Source organism: Lolium perenne, chromosome 4 (assembly GCF_019359855.2).
Source record: "Lolium perenne isolate Kyuss_39 chromosome 4, Kyuss_2.0, whole genome shotgun sequence".
NCBI classification, from domain to species: domain Eukaryota; kingdom Viridiplantae; phylum Streptophyta; class Magnoliopsida; order Poales; family Poaceae; genus Lolium; species Lolium perenne.
The window spans coordinates 9,282,283-9,297,633 of record NC_067247.2 but is presented as its reverse complement, the minus strand read 5'-3'; the positions used below and the strand labels follow the sequence as shown (position 1 = coordinate 9,297,633).

The window sequence follows — 15,351 nt, the reverse complement described above, 5'->3', positions numbered from 1 at the left end:
GTGCGTCATAGGCATATAGTTGTGTAATAAAGCGCCCATTGTCGAAAAAGGCATATAGTTGTATGATCTTTTTTATTGGTTTACCATCCAAATAAAGTCATTAATATATTACATTGGCTATAAGTAATCCCTATTACTCTATAACAGAACACCAAAACTAAACTGTAAAGTTACCCAAGAAAATGCTAAATTAGAAGAAGGGTTTAAAATGAGACAATGAAGTTAAGATATGACATGATGAAACAGAGCTCATCAGCTACAGTAGAAACAAACATTGCTGCCTTGACAGTAATTACCTACTCTTTTCTTGTAAGAACTGTCCAACTAAAATAATAAAACATACCAATCTACCAAAGTAACTAAATCCTCGGCCCGAAAACAAAAAAAAAACACTTGGAAGATTCGGGTTTCATGCATGCTGCCTCCTCATGGCGATGTAAATCTTTCTGCACCACGGCCCGAAAAGGTATAGTTGATAAAACACATGACTATTATAAGCCTCTACCATCGCCGTTTAGTAACCATCTAACTTCTGCTATGTCTATTTCCACTCCGAGGTATGAATCAAAGAACAGTTGAAGCATCAGGCTTCCAAGAAGCGAACACTGACATCAGCAGGTTGATGTTAATGCATGAATCATGCCTCCTCAGGGCAATGGAGAGATCTTCCTTTAGCGCGATCTGAAATAGTCCAGATGATAAAACATAAGACTAAGCAAGTCTCTGATAAAACATAGGTCTACACAAGTCTGTCGAATTGCAGTTTATGAAACATATAACCTATGGTAGGTCTCTCTACAATTGCACTCACACCTATGAGGTAATACAATTTCAATGGAGTGAGACTAGTACTGACAGCAACTTAGAAATAATTATTTTTCAGCCATCCGATGAACATCTTCCCATCCCTTCTTATATTTACTAATTGGAGGCACCATAAAAGCCTTCACGTTAATCCACATCACCAGAATAATTAAGACAATTAGATCTAAAATTAATGGTTAAGATTAGTCGAAAGAACGTAATTTATTATGTACCACAGAAAGTCAGGTAGGAGTAGCCACGTTAAATCATTATAGGCACGTTATTTTAAGTATCCTGACCTTAAATCTTATTTTCAACTGCGGACGAGAAACAAGAGGGCGGACCTAATTTCTACGTATCGTGTCTCTATAGGAAACACAATCCGTTGACAATAAAAAAATCAAAAGACATGCATGCCTACAGATATACTAACATCACGGTAATGAATGCAAATTTAAAAGCCATGCATGCCTAGAGATATATACTCCATATAATATAAAATTTTCTTGCCGAACAAAACAACACAATCTCTATAACTTTCCTCCGTTTCCGTTGGTTATTTCATCTTCTCGAGGGATCAAGCCGTGTCGGCGGCAGCAGCACCTGCCGATTTGCCGACATCCCGTCGCCGCAAGCATCACGCCGTCTCGCCGGCATCCTATTGTCTCAAGCATCAGTCCATCAGGAACAGATTCACGCACGAACGCATCACGCCATCAGCAAAAATTTCCAGCACAAAGGTGACTGCAACTCTCCAAAGTTTGTGTATAAAAGCTACTCCGTACTTCATTATGTAATAGCAGAAATCTTCGCATGACTCTTCCATGCTAATTGCAGTACACGACGACACGTACAAGGTAGCAGCACGGGTACAGAGTCGACGACGTCCGGGCCTTCGGGGCAAGGCCAAAAGGAGCGCATCCGCGGCAGCAACATCTTACTCGGGAGCATGCCCGGCGGGTGCGCCATACTGGGCGAGGTCGGCGAGAGTTGCAGCCGCATACCTAGCAGGAGGCAGGAGCGTGCACTTCCGTCTCAGTCCCACGGCAGTAGCAGGTGTGGTTGTGTGACTAGGGAGATCAAAAGCTGGGAAACTGAACAAATACCACGCCGAGGTCGGAGGAGGAGCGCCGCCGCTTGAGTTCAACGCCGGCCGGGGTACACGCAAGCCTTCACGACGGGGAGGAAGAGATCAACGACTTGCAAGCCTCCACGAGACCACGATCCAGCCTCTGGCGGTACGGATTATGCATCTGCAAGCTGCTACTCCTCAAATCCTACTGCGGCTGCTCCTTTGCCGATAACCTGGCCGTCTCCTTTCCAATCACATATTAACATCCCCTTTGGTAGCTTCGTCACATGTACGTCCCTATTTCCACATGGCCGGGATCGATCAGGATCCCAACTTGGCTATTTCTTATTTTGATGAATCATTTGTGCATACACGGTCAGGGAGTTCCAGAGTATCAATGTGTGCCTAATGGCGGTGGTTCAACATGATTGCAACCTCGACTAGATGTGTGTTCCTTGGCGGCCAAGGGAAGCAGCACCGCGAGCGGGCGACTTGCACTGGAGGAGTTGGTGGTATGGTACTGCTGCGGCACGGAAAACAAACGGAGGCGGCGCCAGCGCAATGGCGAGTGGTGGCCTCTGGGAGGCGTGGCGGTCCAGGAAGAGGACGTCCGGGTCAGAGTGGTGCCTGGCCACGAATGGCTTGAGGTCGAGCTAGCACAGCCACATGACACCGGACAGGGACGAGGACGAGCGGGAGGCCGCGGGGTTACATGGACAAGGAGGCGCTCAGGACGGTGCGGCGAGGGAGGAGACGATGGGGAGCGAGCTCGGCTGGGTTCGAGTTGGGATGAGAGTACCGGCGCCAGGCTCAGGCCAATGGAAAAGAAATGCATGCAAATCCAGCCAGTTTCAGTCATTTCCAAGCTAGCTTACTAGCTCAGTGCATCGATTCTGAGATAATAAAAGTTCCTTGGGGATACAGCTCAAAGTGCTTCATTTTCTTTTCAATACAGAGAAATAAGGGGAGTTGAAGATAATATATTAAATGTACATTTTATGGAAATTTATCAAAAGATAATTTGCCACTGGCAAATTTTGAAAATTGTAAATGAATTTTTTCAACCGAAATAGTGCACTTATGCACATGTACACTTACGCATTTTCTGCTCAGATTTTTTAGGATGCGTTGTAGAAGTTGTAACTTAAGAAACATGAATAAGTTTTGTTAAATTTGACTAAAGCATTGGCGCAAATGTACATCCACACACAAGGGAGTCCCTTTTTCAGGCAACCAAGTAAAGCATTCATGTCTACCCACGCATAGAGTTTATTTACGCTACCCAACACAAAGATACGAGTCACTAAGTTATATTATAAATGTAGTCAAACTTAAGAATGTTTGAATTATAAATAATTTAAGGATGACTTATTTTTGCTATGCAGTGAGTACTATTATTGTGACAATTCTAAAAATAGCTAGCCCGTGCGGGCTGCACGGGTTAAAGACTAGTTTACTTAAATGAATCTGAATCTCATGCCATAATGGGACAGTTCTTAGCAGCAACATGTAAAGAGTTATTTCTCTGTCGCCTCAAAATTAACAGAACCAAAATTTTCAAACACTCATACTGACCAATAAGGATACAACATAACAAGGTATAGGGATCCCACAGAACAATGTGTCAACAACTTCCTCTTAGTCATACCTATTATGTAACTTTCAAAATTAGCATTAACCATGATAAGCTCAAACAAAAATAACTTTTATGTGGTAGTTAAATTATTGCTTCCTAGCAGTCAATGTTATACAGAAAACAGATTTAACATGTACCTGGAGTGTAAAAGCTCATGTAAGGTATGATTATTGGTTCTTGACCGGGGTCGCCATTATGGAACCTCGGAAACGATATCTTCTGGTAACGGCCTGACTCGAGCTCAACGGAGAACACTCTTCCAGTCTCTGTCTTCACGAATACTACGCCGGTGCCATCAGCGAAGCCAATCAAAGAAGGTACATGCCACACAGCTTCTGTGCCAAGACGAAAATGCACGAGCATCTTGTGTACGAGGTCCCAGACGACGAGGGACGGGGGGCCGGCGTACGGGTCGGTGTGGAGGAGGACGCGGCCGTGGCGGGCCGCGATGGCGTAGAGGCCGCGGCGGGTGGCGACGGCCGGACGGAAGGAGGAGGTGGGGATGAACCGGGCGACGTGGGTGTAGGAGAAGTCGCCGCGGCCGTTGCGAAGCTATTGCGAAGCAATTGGCGTGATCCTTTCATTTGAGCTGCAGGATGCGTTCCCGCTCGGGGACGTACTGGCTTACATCCTTGACAAGGTTGAGGATGATAGGAAGTTTGAGGGGCAGTCTAATTTGGCGGGATCGGTATGTTTGTCGTTTTCTCGTGCAATTTGGCGGGATTGGTGTGTTCAAAAGGAAGTTAACTGCTGTGTGTGGTTTTCAGGATTTAATAACGGCACTCACAAATTCTTTCCACTATTGCGGATATTCGATAACCGTTATATATCGCGATATATTGTATGACTATTATATCATATTTAACATCTAACAGCACCTTCTATATGCCACTATATATTTGATAACAGTCATGTCCTATTGTATATGTAGTGTTAGACACCATCTATATATCGTGATATATTCGATAACCGTTATGTCCGACGCTATATATAGTATTGAACACCGTCTATATGTCATAGTCGATAACCATTCTATGCTATGCTATATTTAACCTTAAACACCTTCTATATATGTCTTGAACCCCATCTCTCACTAGTGGAAAACAGGGCTTCCGTGGGAGCCTTTTGTCGCGGGCGCGCCTGCACCCGCGACAAATGGCCTGGCCACGTCGCCTCGAAACCATGTGGAGCGCGCGGAGGCTTTTGTCGCGGCCTTTTGTCGCGGGCCGTATTACGACCCGCGACAAAAGGGGTAGGAGCGACGTGGCCACCCCTTTTGTCGCGGGTCGTAATACGGCCCGCGACAAAATGTCCCCGCCCTATATATAGAAGCAGCCAGCCACCCCCCCCCACCTCATTTTTTCCTTGGTGGTGAAGGTGGAGGTGTATGCTAGCTCATTTTTTCTACATGTGCACAAGAGGTGTTTGATGGAATGCTTGTGAGAGGGATGCCACTTGGTTTATTTGATAAGATTTCTCCTCTTTTTGATCCAAAAAGGTTAGCAACTATTTTCTCGACTATATATATATGCATGGTCCGTACAATACTAATTTTAGCAAGGTGATTGCATCTGATACATATATAATTGTGCTTATGATGCAGATGAGTCATCCATGGATGTACGGTAACCGATGTGCTCCCGCTTTCAGAGAGGGCGTGAATTCTTTCTTGCTTGTGGCCGAGGCCAACAAGTCGAAGCAAGGTTTTATGTGCTGTCCATGTCTAAAATGTAAGAACGAGAAGGATTACTCTTGCTCAAGAGATATTAAGAGCCACCTGCTTCGGTTTGGGTTCATGTCCAGTTATAATGTTTGGACCAAGCACGGAGAAGAAGGGATTATGATGGAAGACGGCGATGAGGAAGAAGATAATGATGAGAAGTACTATCGATCTATGTTCTCTGAATGCTTTGATACCGCAATGGACGACAATGAAGAAGAAGGAGGTGAAGAACAGGCATCAGATGATCCTGTTGATGATGATCTTCGTCGGGCCATTTCTGATGCAAGAAGAGACTGTGACACGGATAAGGAGAGGTTGCAGTTCGACAAGATGTTAGAGGACCACCACAAATTGTTGTACCCAGGTTGTGAAGATGGGCATAGAAAGCTGGGTAGCATATTGGAATTGCTGAAATGGAAGGCAGAGGTCGGTGTGACTGACTCGGGATTTGAGAAATTGATGATAATATTAAAGAAGCTGTTTCCAAGAAATAATGAATTGCCCGTCAGTACATATGAAGCAAAGAAGCTTGTCTGCCCTCTAGGATTAGATGTGCAGAAGATACATGCATGCATTAATGACTGTATCCTCTACCGCGGTGAGAAGTACGAGAATTTGAATAAATGCCCGATATGTGGTGCATTGCGGTATAAGATCAGAAAAGATGACCCTGGTGATGTTGAGGGCGAGCCACCCAGGAAGAGGGTTCCTGCGAAGGTGATGTGGTATGCTCCAATAATACCACGGTTGAAACGTTTGTTCAGAAACAAAGAGCATGCCAAGTTGTTGCGATGGCACATGGAAGAACGTAAGAAAGACGCGATGTTGAGGCACCCCGCTGATGGTCGGCAGTGGAGAAACATCGGGAGAGAGTTCCCGGATTTTGCAGGTGAGGCAAGGAACTTATACTTTGGTCTAAGTACAGATGGCATGAATCCTTTTGGGGAGCAGAGCTGCAGTCACAAAGACCTGGCCCGTGACTCTATGTATCTACAACCTTCCTCCTTGGTTGTGCATGAAGCGGAAGTTCATTATGATGCCAGTGCTTATCCAAGGCCCAAAGCAACCGGGCAACGACATTGATGTGTACCTAAGGCCATTAGTCGATGAACTTTTGGAGTTGTGGGCCAAACCAGGTGTACGTGTGTGGGATGAGCACACGGAGCAAGAATTTGACCTACGAGCGTTGCTATTCGTAACCATCAATGATTGGCCTGCTCTCAGTAACATTTCAGGACAGACGAACAAAGGATACAATGCATGCACACACTGTTTAGATGAGACTGAAAGTAAATATTTGGGAAAAAGCAGAAAAGTTGTGTACCCGTTCAATCGTCGTTTCCTTCCGCGCAAGCATCCCTTAAGGAAAAAAGGCAAGCATTTCGATGGCGAGGCAGACCGCCGTCCGAAGCCTGTCCCCCGTAGTGGTGCTGATATATTTGACATGGTCAAGGATTTAAATGTTATCTTTGGAAAGGGTCCAGGCAGTCGACCTGTTCCGAAAGACGATGACGGACACGCGCCCATGTGGAAGAAGAAATCTATTTTCTGGGAGCTAGAATATTGGAAAGTCCTGGAAGTCCGCTCTGCAATCGACGTGATGCACCTGACCAAGAATCTTTGTGTGAATATTCTAGGTTTTCTGGGCGTGTATGGAAAGACAAAAGATACAACAGAAGCACGGGAGGACCAGGAACTTCATAAAGGACGAAACGGCAATCATCCAGGGCAGTTTGTAGGGCCTGCCAGCTATGCTCTTACCAAACAAGAGAAGGAGATCTTTTTTGAAGCCCTATTCAGTATCAAGGTTCCGTCTGGTTTCTCGTCGAATATAAAGGGGATAGTAAATATGAAGGAGAAAAATTCCAGAACCTGAAGTCCCATGACTGTCACGTGCTTATGACACAATTGCTTCCGATTGCATTGAGGGGACTTCTACCAGAAAATGTTCGACTAGCCATTGTGAAGATATGTGCATTCCTGAACGCAATTTCTCAGAAGGTAATGGATCCAGAAACTTTGTCAGGATTACAGGAAGATGTGGTCCAATGTCTTGTCAGCTTCGAGTTGTTGTTCCCACCATCCTTCTTCAATATTATGACGCACCTCCTCGTTCACCTAGTTGAAGAGATTAGAATTCTCGGTCCTGTATTTCTACACAATATGTTCCCCTTCGAGAGGTTCATGGGAGTCTTAAAGAAATATGTTCATAACCGAGCTAGGCCGGAAGGAAGTATCTCAAAGGGCTACGGATCTGAGGAGGTCATTGAGTTTTGTGTTGACTTTCTTCCTGACCTTAAGCCGATTGGTGTTCCTGAATCTCGGTATGAGGGGAGGCTGACTGGAAAAGGCACACTAGGAAGGAAAGCAACGGTGTGGAGGGACAAGATTTCTTTCAATCAAGCGCACTACACAGTTCTATACAATTCCAGCTTGGTGGCTCCGTACATCGAGAAACATAAGAATGTTTTACGAGAAATAAACCCGGCCAGCCCGAGTCCTTGATTACACGTCAACACATGAATACCTTCGGCAGCTTGGTTGCAAAGACATCTCATTAATGACCCATCTGCGGTGGAGCAGCTGTACTTGTTGGCCAGGTTACCATCTTCAAACATATGTACATTCCAAGGGTACGAGATAAATGGGAATACATTTTACACGATCGACCAAGATAAAAAGAGCACCAACCAAAACAGCGGTGTCCGCTTCGATGCAACAGACGAGAATGGGCAGACCACCACATATTATGGATACATAGAGGAGATATGGGAACTTGACTATGGTCCCACTTTTAAGGTCCCTTTGTTTCGGTGCAAATGGGTGAAGCTCAGCGCTATACATATTGACGATAAGTACGGTATGATAACAGTGGATCCCAACAATCTTGCGTGCACTGGACGAGCCTTTTGTCCTAGCCAGCGAGGTGGCTCAAGTTTTCTACGTGAAGGACATGTCTAGCAAATCAAGAAAAAGAAATCAACAAAAGAATACATCAATCGAGGAGCCAAAGCGCCACATAGTTCTTTCGGGGAAAAGAAACATCGTGGGAGTGGATGACAAGACAGACATGTCAGAAGATTATAATAAGTTTAAAGAAATTCCGCCCTTCACGGTGAAAATTGACCCAAGCATCTTGCTAAATGATGAAGATTCTCCATGGCTACGGCGTAGAAGATCACAACACTAGATGGCGATGTAATAATGTATTCTTCATATATAGTTCCTAAGACAATCTCTACATTTATGTAATAATGAAGATTAAACTGTGCTTGGCTTGTTGATCTGCTTGGCAAGGCGTATCGATGCTCCTTTTATAGGCACGGCACCGCTTCTACTTTGTCTTATTCCTTCGACAGGCCGTCGTGCGCTACATGCTTTATCTCATCGAGCAGTGCGTCCACCCACGCGTCCTTATCCTGCCGACACCTTTAGTCGCGGTTGCAGCCACCAACCGTGACAAAAGGTTACCGACACATCCTTATCCTGCCGACAGCTTTAGTCGCGGTTGCAGCCACCAACCGTGACAAAAGGTTACCGACACATCCTTATTATCCTGCCGACATCTTTAGTCGCGGTTGCAGCCACCAACCGTGACAAAAGGCCCTCCTAGATAAGCCTCCCCCAGTCTTTTGTCGCGGTTTGAGCCTCCACCCGGGATGAAAGTTTCGCGCGCCACTTCGTTCCCGCCTATTTTCTTCCCGCATTCCCGCCATTTTTCCACTATATATATGTAGGCTTGGACTCTCATATCTGCAAACCTCATCACTCTCTCCCATGGCTTCCATCGTATGTCTAACACCCCGGGAGGCGGAGGCGCTTTGCGCCTCGAACTACCCCTGCCCGCCCGGCTACCGCGTCCCGACCGGCTGGTTGCTGAGCGTCGGAGGCGTACCGGTCCCTCCTATCCCTGTAGGTGTGCCACGCGAGATGGCCATCACGAACCACTACTATTTCGAGCTCACGCCTGAGCAGCGGAGGAATCCCCAGTGGCATCCCGACTACAGCCCGACTTGGGACAGCTTCTTCATCAATCGGCGTGAGAGGGCGGTTGCCAGGTACGAGGAGGACGGCCCGCCTCCTTCGAACTTCAACGAGGCCGGCCGTCGGATGTGGTGGCGCGGCCGGACTCTCCAGAGCGTCCTGGCCTATCGTGGCCCCCGCCTGCGCTACCCTCAATCCCAGCCCACGCGTGGTCATCCGCCGAGGTTCGACAACCGCGACCCCGATGCTAGCGACGATGACGTCGGCGACTTTGATGACTACAGTGGCGACGTGTATAGGACTAGGCACGACTATGATTGAATGGCTCCAACATTCGAATCTGGCCATGTATCTTATTTTTCAGTTGAGCTCTGTACTTTAATTTCAGTTCAATCGTAATAAATTTCGTGTCAACCACTTTATTGAACAAAAACAACCGACAACGACTTTATAAACTAAATTTAAACTAATAGAACCGACAACGACTTTATTGAAATTACAATAAAATAGATAAATTACTAGTCTAGTCTCTACTCGTCGTCGGAGGTTGTCTCCGTCCAAAGGTCATCCCACCGAGGGTCGTTTTCGGTCCAAGTTGTATTCGAGTTCTCGAGCTCGAAGGCGGCGACGGCCCGACGGTGGCGCCTGTTGGACCTGCGTTGTGCCCTAAGGTTAGCAAAGAACGCGTCGGGGGACCGCGCCCTCCACTGGCGCATCAACTGCTCGTCGCGCTCGGCGATGGCGATCCGGCGCTGCACCTGGCGATGCCGGTGACGGTCCTCGTCGGTGACGAGGCACGGCGGTGGCGCGAGGAACTCCGCCTCCTCTAGCGATTCAACATCCGGGAAGTTCATGTCGTGCCCTGGCCGCCGAAAGCGCCACGCCGCCGCGTCGTAAGCGCGCGCCGCCTCTTCCGGCGTGTTGTACGTGCCGAGGGTGAGGCGGAAGCCACCGGCGCGTATCTCGGCGGTGAACCTACCGCTCGGATGCACTCGAACGCCACGGAAACCGGACGCCCCTCGACGACATGGAGGCATCCCGGAGATGAATGAGCGGAGGCGGTACCGTGGCGACGTGTGGTTGCGCCCGCACTCGTCGCTCTATATAGCGCACGCGGGGCATGGCACGTGTCAGCGGTGGCTACACGTCGCACGCCGGCGTCGGCGGGGTGAGGCACGTGTCAGCGGTGGCTACACGTCGCACGCCGGCGTCGGCGGGGCGAGGCACGTGTCAGCGGTGGCTAAACGTCGCACGCCGGCGTCGGCGGGGTGAGCCACGTGTCAGCGGTGGCTACACGTCGCACGCCGGCGTCGGCGGGGCGAGGCACGTGTCAGCATTTATATATGCGAGATGCAAATAGTTCTATGGATGTCATATTCATGTTCATTGGATTTTTCTGATCAATTTTCATATATAACACTTTTCTTTTTGAGTTACCATTTAAAAGTTATTGAAATAATAGTTTTTATTTAAAAAAAACAGAAAAACAAAAAAACAGAAAAACAAAAAACAGAAAAACAAAAACGGTCCAGGCCTGATCCGCGTCCAACGGCTCCAGGCCGTTGGATTCAAACGGCCGGAGCCGTTGGATGCGGTTCACGCGGATCGGCCGCCTCCCCCTCCCACCCCCTTTTGTCGCGGGTCGAGCCACGGCCCGCGATAAAGACCCCCTTTTGTCGCGGGTGGGGGCTTGACCCGCGACAAAGGGGGTCTTTTGTCGCGGGTCAAGCCCCCACCCGCGACAAAAGGCCCTAGGTATAAATACCTACCGCCGCGGGCGGAGCCCCCACCCGCGACACCGGAGGCCATTTTCCTTAGCAGAAATCGCGCCGTCGGGCTGCCGAAATCCACCGCCGCCGCCGCCGGCCATCTTCCCCGCCTCCGGCCGCCGCCTGCCACTTCTGAGCCGCCTCTTCGCCGCCCCCGCCCTCTGCGCCACCTCCGCCACTCTGCGCCGCCTCTGCGCGCCACCTCGACGAGATCTCCCGCGCGCGCCACCTCCTGCCGCCGCCGCCTCCTCCGCCGCCGCCTCCTCTCTAGCTGGGACACCCTCGGCCGCCGCCGCCCTCTGCGCCACCCTCGAGGTAGCCGCCACCCTCCGCCGCCCCGCGGCCGTGCCGGCCGGCGCCCATGCCCCGGCCTTTTTTCATTAAGTTTTTAGTATTTAGTTTTAATTAGTATTAGTTAGTTAGTATTAGTTTAGTTTAGTTAGTATTAGTATTTAGTTTTAGTTAGATTAAATTAGTATTAGTTAGTTAGTATTAGTATTTAGTTTTAATTAGTATTAGTTTAGTTAGTATTAGTATTTAGTTTTAATTAGTATTAGTTAGTTAGTATTAGTATTAGTATTTAGTTTTAATTAGTATTAGTTAGTTAGTATTAGTATTAGTATTTAGATTAAATTTAGTATTAGTTAGTTAGTTTAAATTTTTGTAGATAGTTAATTCAAATTTCGTAGTTACTTAGTTTAAATTTTGTATTAATTCAAATCTTGTAGTTAGTTAGATTAAATTTTGTATTAATTTAAATTTTATATTAGTTAGCTTGTAAACAACCGACGCAAACACTCTCGCGAACACCGCTCTCCCTCTCGCGAACAACACTCGCCGACACCCCTCTCCATCTCGCGAACACTAGCCGACACCCCTCTCCCTCTCGCGAAAACCATCGACGCCGCAACTCCCCTCTTCTCTCCCTTCTCGCGAACAACACTCGCCGACACCCCTCTCCATCTCGCGAACACTAGCCGACACCCCTCTCCCTCTCGCGAAAACCATCGACGCCGCAACTCCCCTCTTCTCTCCCTTCTCGCGAACAACCGACGCCGACACCCTCTCTCTCTCTCTCTCTCGCAAACACGCGTCGCCGACACCCTCTCCCTCTCGCAAACACGCGTCGCCGACACCCTCTCCCTCTCGCAAACACGCGTCGCCGACACCCTCTCCATCTCGCAAACACACGTCGCCGACACCCTCTCCCTCTCGCAAACACGCGTCGCCGACACCCTCTCCCTCTCGCAAACACGTGTCGCCGATTAGGGTTAGGGTTTGGTTTGTGTTTGATTAGGGTTAGGGTTTGGTTTGTGTTTGAACATTTACTTATCGATTTAATTCTTTTGCAGAAACAATGGATCAATTCGAACGGGACTTGGAACAGGAAGACATATTCGCGGACATAATCCGCGATGGTACAGAAGCCGACCGAGCCGGCTCCGGTGATGGAGAAGCCGACGGCTCCGGTCATGGAGAACCCGACGGCTCCGGTCATGGAGAAGCCGACGGCTCCGGTGACGGAGAAGCCGACGGCTCCGGTGACGGAGAAGCCGACGACGGCTCCGGTGACGAGGTATTAATGGAATTCTATATGTACATATGTATTGAGGCATTAGTATAGAGGCATTAATGCAATTCTATATGTATTCTCTTAGGCCTCCGAAGATAAGATAGAGAAACGAGGCCCGGCAAAGAAGTTGACCAAGAAAGACCACTTCACAATTGAAGTTATATCACCGGAAGGCCAACCGGTGGTACCCGAGAATGTCGGAGTGAAGTTCAAAAATCAGTGCGGAGTTGTGGTTAGAGATCGTGTCCCGATCACTCGTCGAGAATGGAACAAGACGAAGAATGTGTCCGAAAATCAGGTTGCCGATAGGTACAAGGACACACTTTTCAGAGACCTCATGGCACATTTCACTTTGCCAGATTTGGGATCGGAGTCTGAGAATGCTAAGCAGCGAGAGCTAGTGAAGAAATGGGCTCTTAAGAAGATGGGGGAACTTTTCCGGGCGTATAAGAACCGGTTATGGAAAAATTATAAGAAAGACAAGAAGCCTCCAAGATTCGAGAACTACCTAGCGAAGCAGGAGCATAGCGGGAAGAATTTGTGAGGTACAAAGAATCGAGAGGAGGCTGTGAACCTGTCAGCGAAAAACAAGAAGAATGCAAGCGAGAAGAAATATCACCATCATACGGGGCGAGGGGGCTACGGAAGAGCCATGCCTAAGTGGGATGCACAAGAGGCTGAGATGGAGCTGAACGGGATCACTCCAGAACCCACGCGAGAAGGATGGGACATAAGGGCTCGAAATTGGTTCCTCGCGCATGGCTGTGAGTATGACATGAAGACAGGGAACATTGTTGAAAGTGACACCAGGGTTAGGGTACCCAGGCAAAAATGGATTGAAGTGACGACAGATATAAAGGCGGGAAAACTAAAGTTTGCTCCCGATAGAGAGAAAGACTTGCTGACGCTTGTCCTCGGTAATCCTGAGAAGGGAGGACGAACAAGAGGCTTCGGCCCTAGTGTTCCGTGGTCGCTTGGGTTTCCGGCCGACGCGGAGACTTATAGAAGCCGAGCGAGAGCTAAACAACGCCAGCTGGAGGTGCAGAATGACCGGATGGCCGAGTTCCAACGCCGACTTGACCAGCAGCAGCGGGAGCTTCAGCAGCAGCAGCGGGAGATAAATGAACTAAAAGGACAGCGCCCGCCAGATAATACCGCTGAAATATCTCAGCGACGAGACAGCAGCGTGGCCGACTCGGAGGCCCCTCCTACACGGATGATGATAGATGCCGGTCCTGGCGACCCCTTGGATGGAATCAAGGAGACAACACCTTGTGATCTCCATGAGGTGTTCAGGAAGGTTTCTGTTAAGGTGGCGGTCGGCTATGTCTTACCGGCATTTGGACCTGAAGGTGAGCCGGCAACATGGCATGGCAATCCGATTCCAGCTGGCTATGCTCGTGTCGGGGTGGATTCAGTTGTCCCGCAGTGGGAGACATTGGAGCTCCATATCCCTGGAGGTGATGGGGGGCTTACACTCAGAGAGGTGCTGGGAGAAATCATTCTCTGGGAAAAGAAGAACATCAGGCTGCCAGGCTGGGTAGCACCTAGTACCGGTCGTCCCAGCAGGTCACCATCACCTCCTCCAGGTGATCGCAGGCCACCATCACCTCCTCCTACTGATCACATGTCGACACCATCACCCCGTGGGTACGACGTCGACCACGACATCGGTACTCCATCTCCATCTCCAGCGCCGCCGCCTCCGCCCACTAAGACTCGGAATGCACCCAGCCGGAAGCGTTTCAAGAGTCCTGTCCCCAAGAGGTCGCCCCTCCCAAAAGTACCAAAGGTTCCTCCCCCCCGTCCTTGGGATCTTACTGTCGAGGAAAATGCGGCCGCTGTTGCGAAACACAACTATGATCATTTCCATAAGCCAAAACCTCCAGCGCCAGAGCCATACACAGAGAAGCAAATAGAATATGCTACTAGTTTTCTGAACACACCATCGCAGTATGAGTTACACGAGAAGAAGGATGACTATACACGCACTCTTGCGAAGGTAATTGACCAAAAGAAGGATGAAAAGGCTAAGGAGAAGGACATTGCTGGCACGAGCAAATCATCAGCTAGAAGTGCAGATGAGAAAAGGTCAAGTTCAACAAGTGCACCCCTCAAGGCCAAGCAAACGACAAAAGGCAAAAAGAGAAAGGAAGTTCCCCTCCTCGGTGCTCAGCCCAAACAATCGATCCCACCACTCAAAGTGTTTAATGTTCCCAAGGTGTACGAGGAACATGGTGGTGGTGTCAATATGGAAGAAGCTGCAACTCTAGCGGCTCAATGTGGAGTTACCGTGGACGAATTGTTTGGTGCCGCAGATGATGCACTACCCACTGCAGATATAGCTCCTACATTTGTCTACGGGGAAGACTTGGTCAGCAGAGAGCAGCTGCATAAACTGCCAACACATATGCGGAATTTGCATCAGTGGTACCTTGATGCATGCAAGGAGAAAAAAATGTACATCGTGGCGAGTATACCATGGGAATATTACTACCGAAACGAGGAGATCCATATTGAGATGAATGAACTATGGAAGTTATTCAATCTAGAAGCCCTCGACAAATCTCTCATGAGTTGCTATTGCTTGTAAGTTGTTAACTACATATAAGTTCATTTTCATTCAGTTCATGTTCGTTTTCATTGCATATATATACTCATTATATCTTATGGGTTCTCTTTTGCAGACTGAAGATCAGTGAGTGCAAAAGTAATAATATTATCAATGTTGGGTTTGTTGACCCAGATAAAATACATGTTGAAACGGTGAAGCATAAACGAAGAAACGGG

At 48.4% G+C, this 15,351-nt stretch overlaps 1 long non-coding RNA gene across 1 annotated transcript; it reads right to left on the bottom strand.

Annotated features, from left to right (window-relative positions):
- Positions 1–257: 257 nt before the first annotated feature.
- LOC127291733 (uncharacterized) lies at positions 258–3,874 on the bottom strand. The gene is made up of 2 exons (XR_007844694.1): positions 3,650–3,874; positions 258–681 (listed from the first exon to the last, which is right to left on the bottom strand). It is a non-coding gene; the product is annotated as an uncharacterized lncRNA (long non-coding RNA).
- Positions 3,875–15,351: the final 11,477 nt, after the last annotated feature.